We start from the raw sequence: 13,765 nt of genomic DNA, 5'->3' as shown, positions 1-13,765 counted from the left end.
TTTGAAGCAATCTTGTTTAAATTGCTGCTGCTGCAAAAAAAGGAAATTAGCTGCGAAGTGTGAACACAGCCGAAAAGTTTAATAAATATTATACAGGTTTGAAGTCCTTTTACTTCAGCTTTTAATTTACAACTAGATTTGCTGCCCATTATATTATTCCACTATGTTTGTCTAATGCTGAAGCTAACCAGCAACTCATGTTGTGCAATACCAGACAAACTCCGGTCTCAAGCACACGGCCCCTGTGGCTGTCTTCTGCGGCCCACGGGACACAGGGCCGCTAGTATAGGCTCTGCTCTGGGGCTCTGTGGAATCCCCTGACATCACTATCCATATAAGGACAGTGATGTCTAGGGCTTCCCCAGAGCTGAAGTCCCGGGCAGAGCGCTAGTATAGGCTCTGCTCCGGGACTCTGTGGAATCCCCTGTCATCGTTGTCCATATATGGACAGCGATGTCTGGGGCCAGAGCCGGAGTCCCTGGCAGAGTGCTAGTATAGGCTCTGCTCTGGGACTCTGTGGAATCCCCTGACATCGCTGTCCATACGTTCTCCCTATCGCTGCCAGCGATCACACATGTGTCCCCTATCCTGTGGATAGGGGATACATGTCTTTTGTCTTTTCACACTGTAGGTCGCATTTTTTTGGGGGGTTGGGGACGCTGTATGGCATTCCCTACAGGGGGGGGCTGTATATTGTTCCCTACAGGGGGGGGGCTGTTTGGCGTTCCCTACAGGGGGGGGGGCTGTATGGCGTTCCCTACAGGGGGGGCTGTATGGCGTTCCCTACAGGGGGGCTGTATGGCGTTCCCTACAGGGGGGCTGTATGGCGTTCCCTACAGGGGGGGCTGTATGGCGTTCCCTACAGGGGGGGCTGTATGGCGTTCCCTACAGGGGGGGCTGTATGGCGTTCCCTACAGGGGGGACTGTATGATGTTCCCTACAGGGGGGGACTGTATGGCGTTTCCTACAGGGGGGGCTGTATGGCGTTCCCTACAGGGGGGGCTGTATGGCGTTCTCTACAGGGTGGGGGCTGTATGACGTTCCCTACAGGGGAGGCTGTATGGCGTTCCCTACAGGGGGGGGGGCTGTATGGCGTTCCCTACAGACCACCCTGTAGGGAACGCCATACAGACCCCCTGTAGAGAACGCCATACAGACCCCCTGTAGATAATGCCATACAGTCCCCCCTGTAGATAATGCCATACAGTCCCCCCTGTAGATAACGCCATACAGCCCCCTCTGTAGAGAACGCCATACAGCCCCCCTGTGGATAGCGCCATACAGCCCCCCTGTAGATAACGCCATACAGCCCCCCTGTAGATAGCGCCATACAGCCCCCCTGTAGATAGCGCCATACAGCCCCCCTGTCGATAGCGCCATACAGCCCCCTCTGTAGATAACGCCATACAGCCCCCTCTGTAGATAGCGCCATACAGCCCCCTCTGTAGAGAACGCCATACAGCCCCCTCTGTAGATAGCGCCATACAGCCCCCTCTGTAGATAGCGCCATAACTTTTTTTTCTGAGTTGTGATTTTTTCAGTAGAATCACAGCTTTTTTGCAGCAAAAATTGCAACATTTGCGATTTGTTGCGGCGTTTACCTCCCCATTGAATTTAATGCGAAAAACCCGCAACAGAAAACCAGCCATTCCGCAACATAAATTTACATGCCGTAGATTAAAAATCTCAAGTTCAATTTTTAAATGTTTTTTTTTCAGCTGTGTTTTTGCGTAGCGTGTGGATGAGATTCGTTCAAATCTCATCCACTTTGCTGCTACTGCATTATGCTGCGGATTTTCCGCAATGAAATACAGTGAAGGAAATCTGCAGCATTTACACTACGTGTGAACTTACCCTTAATGTGCACTGAAGAGCTTATTGTCAAATTTCCTTTAACCCCTATCCGCACCAGGACGTAACTGTCCGTCCTCGCGGGAGGTTACTTCCCGCACGAGGACGTACAATTACTGAGTTTTTCCCGGTGCACACTGTCGGCGACAGTGTGCACCGGGAACCGGGAGGTCAGCTGTCGCCGACAGCTGACACTCCCCTCTTGCCGGCCAGCGGTCCTTTGTCGCTGATTTCGGCGAATTAACCCCTTAAATTCGGCGATCGGGTGCAATCGCCGAATTTTAGGGGTTTCTAGCATATCGGCAGACCCCCGTCCGAAATCGCGGGTCTGCCGATAGTTAGTATGGCAAACGGAAGCCAAGCAATGGCTTCCGGGTCTGCCATGGACGGAAGCCCATCAGGACCAACCTTCGGCTGGTCCTGATAGGCTTCCTGTCAGAGTGACAGAAAGTCACTGTGTCGTTCCCGATGCACACTGTCGGCGACAGTGTTCATCGGGAACTTGGAGATCAGCTGTCCCCGACAGCTGACACTCTCCAGTGTTGCCGATCAGCGGCTCATCGCCGCTGATTTCGGCAATTAACCCGTTACATGCGGGGCTCGATTGCGATCTCCGCATGTAGCGGGTTTGTAGCGCATCAGCAGCCCCCATGCAATCGTGGGGGCTTCTGATGCTTGTGATGGCACCCGGGGGCCAGACAACGGCCCCCAAGTTTGCCATGTATGTCAGCCTATGAGGATCAGCCTCTGCTGATCCTCGTAGACCAACTGTCAGAGTGACTGTGACGTCACATTGACAGTTGGAATACGTTACACTACCTAGGTAGTGTAATGTATTCTAGCAGCGATCAAAGCTGCAGGTCAAAAAGATAAAGTGTAAAAAGTAAAAAAAAAGTTAATAAACAAAAATATAAAGTGTAAAAAGTAAAAAAAAAGTTAATAAACAAAAATATAAAGTGTAAAAAGTACAAAAAAGTTAATAAAAATGTTTTATAAAAGTGTAAAAATAAAAGGTTTTGTTTTCCTATAATAAGTCATTTATTATAGGGAAAAAATGAAAACGTTAAAAAAAAGTACACATATTTGGTATCGCCGCGTTCGTAACGACCCAATCTATGAAACTATAATGTTAATTTTTCCGCACGGTGAACGCCGCAAACAAAATAAATGGAAAACTGTCAGGATCGCTATTTTTTGGTCACCACCCCTCTCAAGATATAGAATAAAAAGTGATCAAAAAGTCGCATTTACCTCAAAATGGTACCAATAAAAACTACAACCCGTCCCGCAAAAAACAAGACCTCCCACAGCTTTTTTGACGAAAAAATTAAAAAGTTACGGCTCAGAATAGCGTGTCCCAGAAAATAAATTATTTTATAGAAACTTAATTTTATTGTGCAAACGCTGCAAAACTTAAAAAAAACTATATACATATGGTATCGGCGTAATCGTACCGACCGGCAGAATAAATTAAAACTTAATTTATTGCGCACGGTGAACGCTGTAATAAATAAAGAATTTAAAGCGCCAAAATCGCTGTTTTTTGGTCACCTTAGCTCTAAAAAAGATCCTGAGGGGCCAAAATGCTCACTATATCCCTAGAAAAATTCCTTGAGGGGTGTAGATTCCCAAATGGGGTCACTTTTGGGGGGTTTCCACTGTTTTGGTCCCTCCGGGGCGTTGCAAACCCGACATGGCACTGAAAACCAATCCAGCAAAATCTGCGCTCCAAAATCCAAAAGGCGCTCCTTCCCTCCTGAGCCTTGCTGTGGGTCCAAACATCAGTTTAAGACCACATATGGGGTATTGCCGTAATCGTGAGAAATTGCTTTACAAATGTTGGGTGGCTTTTTCTCCTTTATTCCTTGTAAAAATGAAAAAATTCTATGTTTCCACAGAAAAATAGTTGATTTTCATCTTCACAGACTAATTCCACTAAATTCTGCAAAAAAACTGTGGGGTCAATATGCTAACTATACCCCTAGAAAAATGCCTTGAGGGGTGTAGTTTCCAAAATGGGATCACTTTCGGGGGGTTTCGACTGTTTAGGTACCACAAGACCTCCTCAAACCTGACATGGTGCCTAAAATATATTCCTAAAAGAAGGAGGCCCCAAAATCCACTAGGTGCTCCTTTGTTTCTGAGGCCTGTGTTTCGGTCCATTAGGACACTAGGGCCACATGTTGGATATTTCTAAAATCTGCAGAATCTGGGCAATAAATATTGAGTTGCGTTTCTCTGGTAAAACCGTTTGTGTTACAGATTTTTTTGTTATTACAAATGAATTTTCGGCAAAAAAAATTTAATTTGTAAATTTCACCTCTACTTTGCCTTAATTCCTGTGAAACGCCTAAAGGGGTAAAATACTTTCTGAATGTGGTTTTGAATACCTTGAGGGGTACCGTTTTCAAAATGGGGTGATTTATGGGGACTTTCTAATATATAAGGCCCTCAAAGCCACTTCAGAACTGAACTGGTCCCTGAAAAAATAGCCTTTTGAAATTTTATTGAAAATATGAGAAATTGCTGCTAAAGTTCTAAGCCTCGTAACGTCGTAGAAAAATAAAAGTACGTGAAAAAAAAATGATGCAAACATAAAGTAGACATATGGGGGATGTTAACTAGTAACTATTTTGTGTGGTATTACTATCTGTTTCACAAGCAAATACATTTAAATTTTGAAAAATGCTAATTTTTGCAAATTTTTGCTAAAATTTGAAGTTTTTCACAAATAAATATTACATTTATCGACAAATTTTTTCACTAACATAAAGTACAATATGTCACGAGAAAACAATCTCAGAATCGCTTGGATAGGTAAAAGCATTCCGGAGTTATTACCACATAAAGTGACACATGTCAGATTTGAAAAAATCATCTGTGTCCACAAGGCCAAAACAGGCTGTGTCCTAAAGGGGTTAAGCATTGATAAACAACACTCACTTTTACTTCCACCACAACACAGTGAAGGGTAGTGCAGTTCTCCTTGGCTACGCAGAAGATCCTTCATGGCTAAAACGTTGAATTTAGTGGCCAGCCACAATAAGGAGTAGAGAAGCCGACCTGGTCAGTCATACGGCAGAGGTGGCCTGCACTGTTTTGTTAGCATGCTGGCTGAACAGGCCACAGAGTAGTTGATGCTCATTAAATTCAATAGACATGCTTGTATTTTGCAGATTTCCTCTTTGAAATAAGCTTAGCAGCCACCATTAGGTGCTATTTGGTTGGCAGGTGCTCCTCACTCTCCGCAAAAGAAAATCATTCATATGACACCATCCACTGGTATTCAGAGGTTTTATTATTATAGACAAGGAAATAAAAAATATTTTTTGGCTCATTACAGCTAGAGACTTTCTCAAGATCCTCACTCTCCTTATCATTCACTGCTCATGTTATATGTCCAGCACATCCACCTTCCCCTAGTGCTCCTGCACATTCAGGCGCCAAAGTTGGTGAAGCTGTGGCCACCCTTCACATGTTTCAACTATTGCTGACAAAATGCTAATGCTGTAAAAATATTGGAAACTCACAATATCAAAATATAGTTGCAGCATTACTAACATTCCAGGTTACCACCTAACCTTATTGGGTAGTGGGGTGAAGTGCAAGGCTGCATTATGGAGACTGCTGGCTGGTGGCACACATTTTCTGAGTCACACATCCCAAAGGCCAGTCTTATCCACTGAAGGATTTCCACACTGTAGGAGGAATTTTAAAGGTTGGACCATTGAAAAACATTTATCACTTATCCACAGGATAAGTGATAAATGTATGATCGCTGCGGATCCAACTTCTGGGACCATCAGTGATCACAGTAACTAAGGTTCTGTTGAATGGAGCAGCAGTCATGCGTACTACCACTCATTCTCTATGGGACTGGTGGAGAGAGCCGAGCGCTGTACTTGGCTAGTTCCATCAGTCCCATAGAGAAATAATAGAGTGGTAGAGTGACCGCCATTCCAATTAAATTGGGCACACAGGACCATCATTCTTGTGATCGTTGGGGTTCCCAGCTATTGGACCTGCAGCGATCATACGTTTGTCATCTATCCTGTGGATTGTTGATAAATATTTATCCTAGGGCAACCCCTTTAACCCCTTAATGACCAGCCTATTTTAGACCTTAATGACCAAGCTGTAATGGCGGGGTAGGGAGACAGACAGGTGAGCCCTAATCTACCCTCCACTCAGTCCCTGCCTACTTGCAACGACCCGTCCTAAGCGACGGCGTACAACTGGGCGACGGTCCCCACGCTCACTAAGTGCACGACAGACAAACAGACAAGGGTACACAGAAGCCAAGGGAAAAGGGGCTGTTGCCCACGGCAACCCCGTGAGCAACAAGAATAGTGAACGAGCCGAGTCAAACCAGGAGTGGACGAGGTACAAAACGCAGAGCAGGAGAATAGTGATCGAGCCGAGTCAAACCAGGAGTGGACGAGGTACAAAACGCAGAGCAGGAGAATAGTCAGTCAAGCCAGGGTCAATATGAAGCAGAAGACAAGTAGTAAGTAGCAGCAGCAGAGCCAGGAAACAGACTGAAAGAATCACAGGCAAAGGAGGAGCAGGAAGTGAAGGTACAAATAGACAGAGGGCGGGAGCTAGCTCCGTCTGGCCAGGCTGTGATAGGCTCTCCCACTCCTCAGCCTCCCAGGCTGATTGGTGGAAGAAGGGGTCACTCGACCAGACTTAGGAGCAGGTGCAGAGTGAGTAACCACGGGCGTCGACACAGAAGCTGTGTCAGGCAGATCCTTTGCAAGCTATTTTTTACGTTTTTGAATCGTCGCATTCCAAGAGCTATAACGTTTTTATTTTTGCGTCGACATAGCTGTATAAGGTCTTGTTTTTTGCGGGACAAGTTGTATTTTTTAATAGCACCATTTTGGGGGACATATTATTTATTGATTAACTTTTATTTACTTTTTGGGGGGGGAATAGAAAAAAATCTTACATTTCGCCACTCTTTTTTTGCGTCCTAAATCTACGCCGTTTACCGTGTAGTATAAATAACACAATAAGTTTATTCAGCGGGTTGTTATGATTGCAACGATACCAAATTTGTATAGTTTTTGTATGTTTTACTACTTTTACACAGTAAAAACGCTTTTTTTTCAAAATTATTTGTTTTTGTGTCTCCATATTTGAAGAGCCGTAACATTTTATTTTTTCGCCGATGCAGTTGTATGAGGGCTTTTTTTTTGCGGGAAGACTTGTAGTTTTTATTGGTACCATTTTGGAGTAGATGCGACTTTTTGCTCACTTTTTAATCACATTTTTTTAAAGTCAGGATTCACAGAAAACAGCAATTTTTCCGTCGGTTTTTTATTTAAGTTTTTACCGTGCGGGTTAAGTAATGTAATAGATTTATAGTCGGGGTCGTTACGGACGCGGCGATACCAAATATGTGTAACTTTTTAACTGTATTTTGGTTTTTTAATAGTAAAGCAGTTTGTAAGGGGAAAAAGTGGGTTTTTCATTTTTTTTTCACATTTTCTTTTTATTAACTTTATTAAACTTTTTTTTTTACTTTTTTACTAGTCCCACTAGGGGACTTCACTATGCGATCCTCCGATCGCTATTATAATACACTGCAATACTTTTGTATTGCAGTGTATTATGCCTGTCCGTTTAAAACGGACAGGCATCTGCTAGGTCATGCCTCCGGCATGATCTAGCAGGCATTCATTACTGGCAGACCTGGGGGCCTTTATTAGGCCCCCGGCTGCCATGGGAGACACAGACACTCGGCGATCTTATCGCCGGGTGTCGGTGGGAGAGAGAGGGAGCTCCCTCCCTCTCTCCAAAACCACTCAGATGCGGTGCTCGCTATTGAGCACTCATCTGAGGGTTTAAACGGGTGAGATCGATACTGATATCGATCTCACCCGGCAGAGCAGGGCCTATCACAGCCTGGCCAGACGGAGCTAGCTCCCGCCCTCTGTCTATTTGTACCTTCACTTCCTGCTCCTCCTTTGCCTGTGATTCTTTCAGTCTGTTTCCTGGCTCTGCTGCTGCTACTTACTACTTGTCTTCTGCTTCATATTGACCCTGGCTTGACTGACTATTCTCCTGCTCTGCGTTTTGTACCTCGTCCACTCCTGGTTTGACTCGGCTCGTTCACTATTCTCCTGCTCTGCGTTTTGTGCCTCTGGCAGCTGAGAGCAGGGAGATTTGACAGCTCCCTGCTCTGTTTCCTTATTCCGATGCCGAGACGTAAAAAGTCTATGGCATCGGATTAAGGCCCGTTAGTGACCGACGTAAAAAGACTATGGGCCGGTCACTAACGGGTTAAAGGAATATTCCCACAATCCGTTTTTCCACAAAGCCCAGTACCCCTATAACATATGTAAATAAACTTCCTCATGCTAAAATAAACTTACTTTGCCATGCCTTTGTACGTATTTAGCTCCGCATTTCCCTATGTGTGCAACCTTCTTCATAGAATGGGCCCACCAGCTTCTAATACCATGTGACTGCTTCTAAACTACCATTACCGAGCTGCACACCTCGTCTACTCATTCTCCTCTCCTGTGTGCTCCCAAGTTTTCTTTTTTTTTGCAGCTCGTCTGTTTTTAAAAGCAGTTTCAGATGGAAGACTTAGGCCTCATGCACACGACCATAATTTTTATCCACAATTGCGGATCCGTAATTGCGGATAAAAATACTGATCCATTCATTTCTATGGGCCACAGACACCTTCCGATATATTTACGGGTAAGTCTCCGGGCCATAGAAATTACTTGCAAAAAATAGGACATCACAACTTGATCAAAATGTGCGCTAAGAACCTCCCTATTGTAAGTAGGTTTAGCAGTAATGCATATTTATTTATATTTAGTGGCTTAGGTGGCATTAGTGTTTGCAGTGTGCTGTTGCCATTTTCTTGTGTGCTGTATAAATTTGCAGTCACAGGCGTTCTTGCACCTGTATGCACGTTTTGTTTCATTTTGTTGGAATGTGCTGTTCAAACTTTTGTGTTGTTTATGTGATTCATAGATAGATAGATAGATAGATAGATAGATAGATAGATAGATAGATAGATAGATAGATATTAGTTAGACTAGATAGATAGACAGATAGATAGATAATGGTTAGATTAGATAGATATGAGATATATATATATCTATATATATATATATATATATATATATATATATTTATTCACATATATATAGATATATAATATGATAGATATATAATAGTTAGATATATAGATATGAGATAGATAGATAGATAGATATGAGATAGATAGATAGATAGATAGATAGATAGATGATAGATAGATGCTTGAGAAAGGCTCCTTGTATTAGGTCGAAACGTTGCACGAGGGCTGTTAAAAGCTACTTTTTTAACGTTGATTTGGAGTGCTGCCTATTTTTGGATAGATAGATAGATAGATAGATAAATGGATAGATAGAAAGAATATGAGATAGATAGATACATAGATAGGTAGAATATGAGAAGATAGATAGATAGATAGATAGATAGATAGATAGATAGATAGATAGATAGATAGATATTAGTTAGACTAGATAGATAGACAGATAGATAGATAATGGTTAGATTAGATAGATATGAGATATATATATATATATATATATATATATATATATATATATATATATATATATATATTTATTCACATATATATAGATATATAATATGATAGATATATAATAGTTAGATATATAGATATGAGATAGATAGATAGATATGAGATAGATAGATAGATAGATAGATGATAGATAGATAGATAGATAGATAGATAGATAGATAGATAGATAGATAGATAGATAGATAGATAGATAGATAGATAGATAGATAGATATTAGTTAGACTAGATAGATAGACAGATAGATAGATAATGGTTAGATTAGATAGATATGAGATATATATATATATATATATATATATATATATTTATTCACATATATATAGATATATAATATGATAGATATATAATAGTTAGATATATAGATATGAGATAGATAGATATGAGATAGATAGATGGATAGATGATAGATAGATGCTTGAGAAAGGCTCCTTGTATTAGGTCGAAACGTTGCACGAGGGCTGTTAAAAGCTACTTTTTTAACGTTGATTTGGAGTGCTGCCTATTTTTGGATAGATAGATAGATAGATAGATAGAACACAAGAAAATCGCGACCGCACACTGCAAACACTAATGCCACCTAAGCCACTAAATATAAATAAATATGCATTACTGCTAAATCTACTTACAATAGGGAGGTTCTTAGCGCACATTTTGATCAAATTGTGTGAGCCCATCTGCCACGACAAGGCAACCTCTATGAGGTCATGGTAGGTGGGCTCACACAACTTGATCAAAATGTGCGCTAAGAACCTCCCTATTGTAAGTAGGTTTAGCAGTAATGCATATTTATTTATATTTAGTGGCTTAGATGGCATTAGTGTTTGCAGTGTGCTGTTGCCATTTTCTTGTGTGCTGTATAAATTTGCAGTCACAGGCGTTCTTGCACCTGTATGCACGTTTTGTTTCATTTTGTTGGAATGTGCTGTTCAAACTTTTGTGTTGTTTATGTGATTCATAGATAGATAGATAGATAGATAGATAGATAGATAGATAGATAGATAGATAGATAGATAGATAGATAGATAGATAGATAGATAGATAGATAGATAGATAGATAGATAGATAGATAGATAGATAGATATTAGTTAGACTAGATAGATAGACAGATAGATAGATAATGGTTAGATTAGATAGATATGAGATATATATATATATATATATATCTATATATATATATATATATATATATATATATATATTTATTCACATATATATAGATATATAATATGATAGATATATAATAGTTAGATATATAGATATGAGATAGATAGATAGATATGAGATAGATAGATAGATAGATAGATAGATAGATAGATAGATAGATGGATAGATAGATAGATAGATAGATAGATGATAGATAGATGCTTGAGAAAGGCTCCTTGTATTAGGTCGAAACGTTGCACGAGGGCTGTTAAAAGCTACTTTTTTAACGTTGATTTGGAGTGCTGCCTATTTTTGGATAGATAGATAGATAGATAGATAGATTGATAAATGGATAGATAGAAAGAATATGAGATAGATAGATACATAGATAGGTAGAATATGAGAAGATAGATAGATAGATAGATAGATAGATAGATAGATAGATAGATAGATAGATAGATAGATAGATAGATAGATAGATAGATATTAGTTAGACTAGATAGATAGACAGATAGATAGATAATGGTTAGATTAGATAGATATGAGATATATATATATATATATATATTTATTCACATATATATAGATATATAATATGATAGATATATAATAGTTAGATATATAGATATGAGATAGATAGATAGATATGAGATAGATAGATAGATAGATAGATAGATAGATAGATAGATAGATGATAGATAGATAGATAGATAGATAGATAGATAGATAGATAGATAGATAGATAGATAGATAGATAGATAGATAGATAGATAGATATTAGTTAGACTAGATAGATAGACAGATAGATAGATAGATAATGGTTAGATTAGATAGATATGAGATATATATATATATATATATATATATATATATATATATATATATATATATATATATATATATATATATATATATATATTTATTCACATATATATAGATATATAATATGATAGATATATAATAGTTAGATATATAGATATGAGATAGATAGATAGATAGATGATAGATAGATGCTTGAGAAAGGCTCCTTGTATTAGGTCGAAACGTTGCACGAGGGCTGTTAAAAGCTACTTTTTTAACGTTGATTTGGAGTGCTGCCTATTTTTGGATAGATAGATAGATAGATAGATAGATAGATAGATAGATAGATAGATAGATAGATAGATAGATAGATAGATAGATAGATAAATGGATAGATAGAAAGAATATGAGATAGATAGATACATAGATAGGTAGAATATGAGAAGATAGATAGATAGATAGATAGATAGATAGATAGATAGATAGATAGATAGATAGATAGATAGATAGATAGATAGATAGATAGATAGATATTAGATAGATAGATAGATAGATAGATAGATAGATAGATAGATAGATAGATAGATAGATAGATAGATAGATAGATAGATAGATAGATAGATGATAGATAGATGATAGATAGATAGATAGATAGATAGATAGATAGATAGATAGATAGATAGATAGATAGATAGATAGATAGATAGATAGATAGATAGATAGATGATAGATGATAAGCATGTGTATATATTGTGGCAAAAGATAAATAACAGCAATAATAACAAACAACAACAAAAATGAAGAAACAGCCGGGCTAATAGTGTCAGAATGGCACATGTATAATTCTCCCTCTCCTGTTATTACCTCAGTCCCATTCTTTGGTCAGTTTCAAGAGTTTCCTCCCACTCTTTCCCTGAATGGAGGATTTACTGAATACTATTGATATGAAGGAGTAATGGGCACAAAGTAGGTGGCAACAATGATTAAAAGAGTATAGACATTGGCAGAGGATACTCTGTTTTCTTAAGGTGGTTCAAACTTGTGCCACCCTGGTCAGTAACACAGACAATAGCGTGTGCCACATGCATGAGCAGCAGCTGTAATACAAGAAGCCCTAACCCTGCCCCTTGTCTCAGGCACTGATACTGGGCAGGATGCAATTATATCAGTCTGCAATATGAGGGGCACAAACAAAAGTCACACAGTGATACAATGTCTCCAGAGTTTGTTACCTTTAGCAGGCAGAGGCAGAGTTGTGCTGCTGCATTGTGTCTATGTGTTCCCACTGCTCCTCTTCTTGCTGTTCTTTTCTTTAGCACAGCCAGCCCCCCCCCTAGTTTCTCCTGTCAGTGTCTGCTCCACCTCTTTCAACAAGCCTAGGCAACCAATTCTTATGTCCTCCACCCACAGCATCCTGATTGGGCACCATGCCTCATACAGCTTCACTTCCACAGCTCCTGTCAATCATCCCTGCAGCTCCAGAGTTTCAGCCAATACACAGGGGGCACAGGGGGAGCACCTAGTGTGGAGGAGGGGGCAGTAAGGGTCTTTATGTGGGAGAGGGAACTAAGCAATAATCATAGGTAAATGACAAATGCACTTATTTCTATCTTTTTAGAATAAAACATACAGGGTCTACTTATTAACAAAGATGAACGAGTAATAAACCAAACCATTCATCAAACTTATCTCCCTCCCTAGACTGGAGCTGACATAAAACCAGAATATTATTAACTTAAGGAGTGGCAGCATGGTGAGATAATCATTGTTATCAATCACTAGCCTTATTCTGCTGTGACTGTCCCTGTGTAGATCTATTACTCTCCTTATATTAAAAAACGGCATGATGTAGACAATATTCAAGGTGTACCTGACTACGACACACTGTGGAGGCAGCTTAACTGTGGATAGTGGTATTTAGATTACTAATTTACTAGAATGTGATGTCAGCAGGGAAAGCGTAAATTAGGCATTAATGCAGTTCCGGGGTCCCTTTTCTGTGCCCCTCACTGGTTCAATAACTTAAACGCCATGTACACCTTCGAAATGTTTTAATTTTTTTTTATTTAAAAATGTCTATCAGTGTGTTTGGTGCAACTTTCTAAGTACTTTTTATTAAAAATTATTTTAACTTTTTCAGATACGGCTGCTTTGTATCCTGTATAAAGAGCAGCCTTATCTAGCACTGAAACCTGTATCTGTCAGTGGGACTGACGGGCTCAGTGACAGAGGGTCCTGTGTGACTCTGACACGCAGGATCGAGCTGTTACCGATCACATATATTTTCATAATTTAGATGTGATAGATAACAGGTGGACGCAGGACCCAATGACATTGAACTCGTTAGTACCGCTG

The 13,765-nt window shown here is 39.9% G+C and overlaps 1 protein-coding gene across 2 annotated transcripts in view; it reads right to left on the bottom strand.

The window, feature by feature from the left end:
- FRY (FRY microtubule binding protein) overlaps positions 1-12,731 on the bottom strand; it is a 420,217-nt gene extending 407,486 nt beyond the window's left edge. The window contains exon 1 of one of the 2 annotated variants that reach the window (XM_075851697.1): positions 12,643-12,731. The gene's annotated coding sequence lies outside the window, so the exon portion shown is untranslated. The remainder of the gene's footprint in view (positions 1-12,642) is intronic. The other variant, XM_075851698.1, reaches the window with a different exon arrangement.
- Positions 12,732-13,765: the final 1,034 nt, after the last annotated feature.

The sequence above is a fragment of the Rhinoderma darwinii genome, chromosome 2, assembly GCF_050947455.1.
Source record: "Rhinoderma darwinii isolate aRhiDar2 chromosome 2, aRhiDar2.hap1, whole genome shotgun sequence".
NCBI lineage: Eukaryota > Metazoa > Chordata > Amphibia > Anura > Rhinodermatidae > Rhinoderma > Rhinoderma darwinii.
This window is presented reverse-complemented; position numbering and strand designations above follow the sequence as displayed.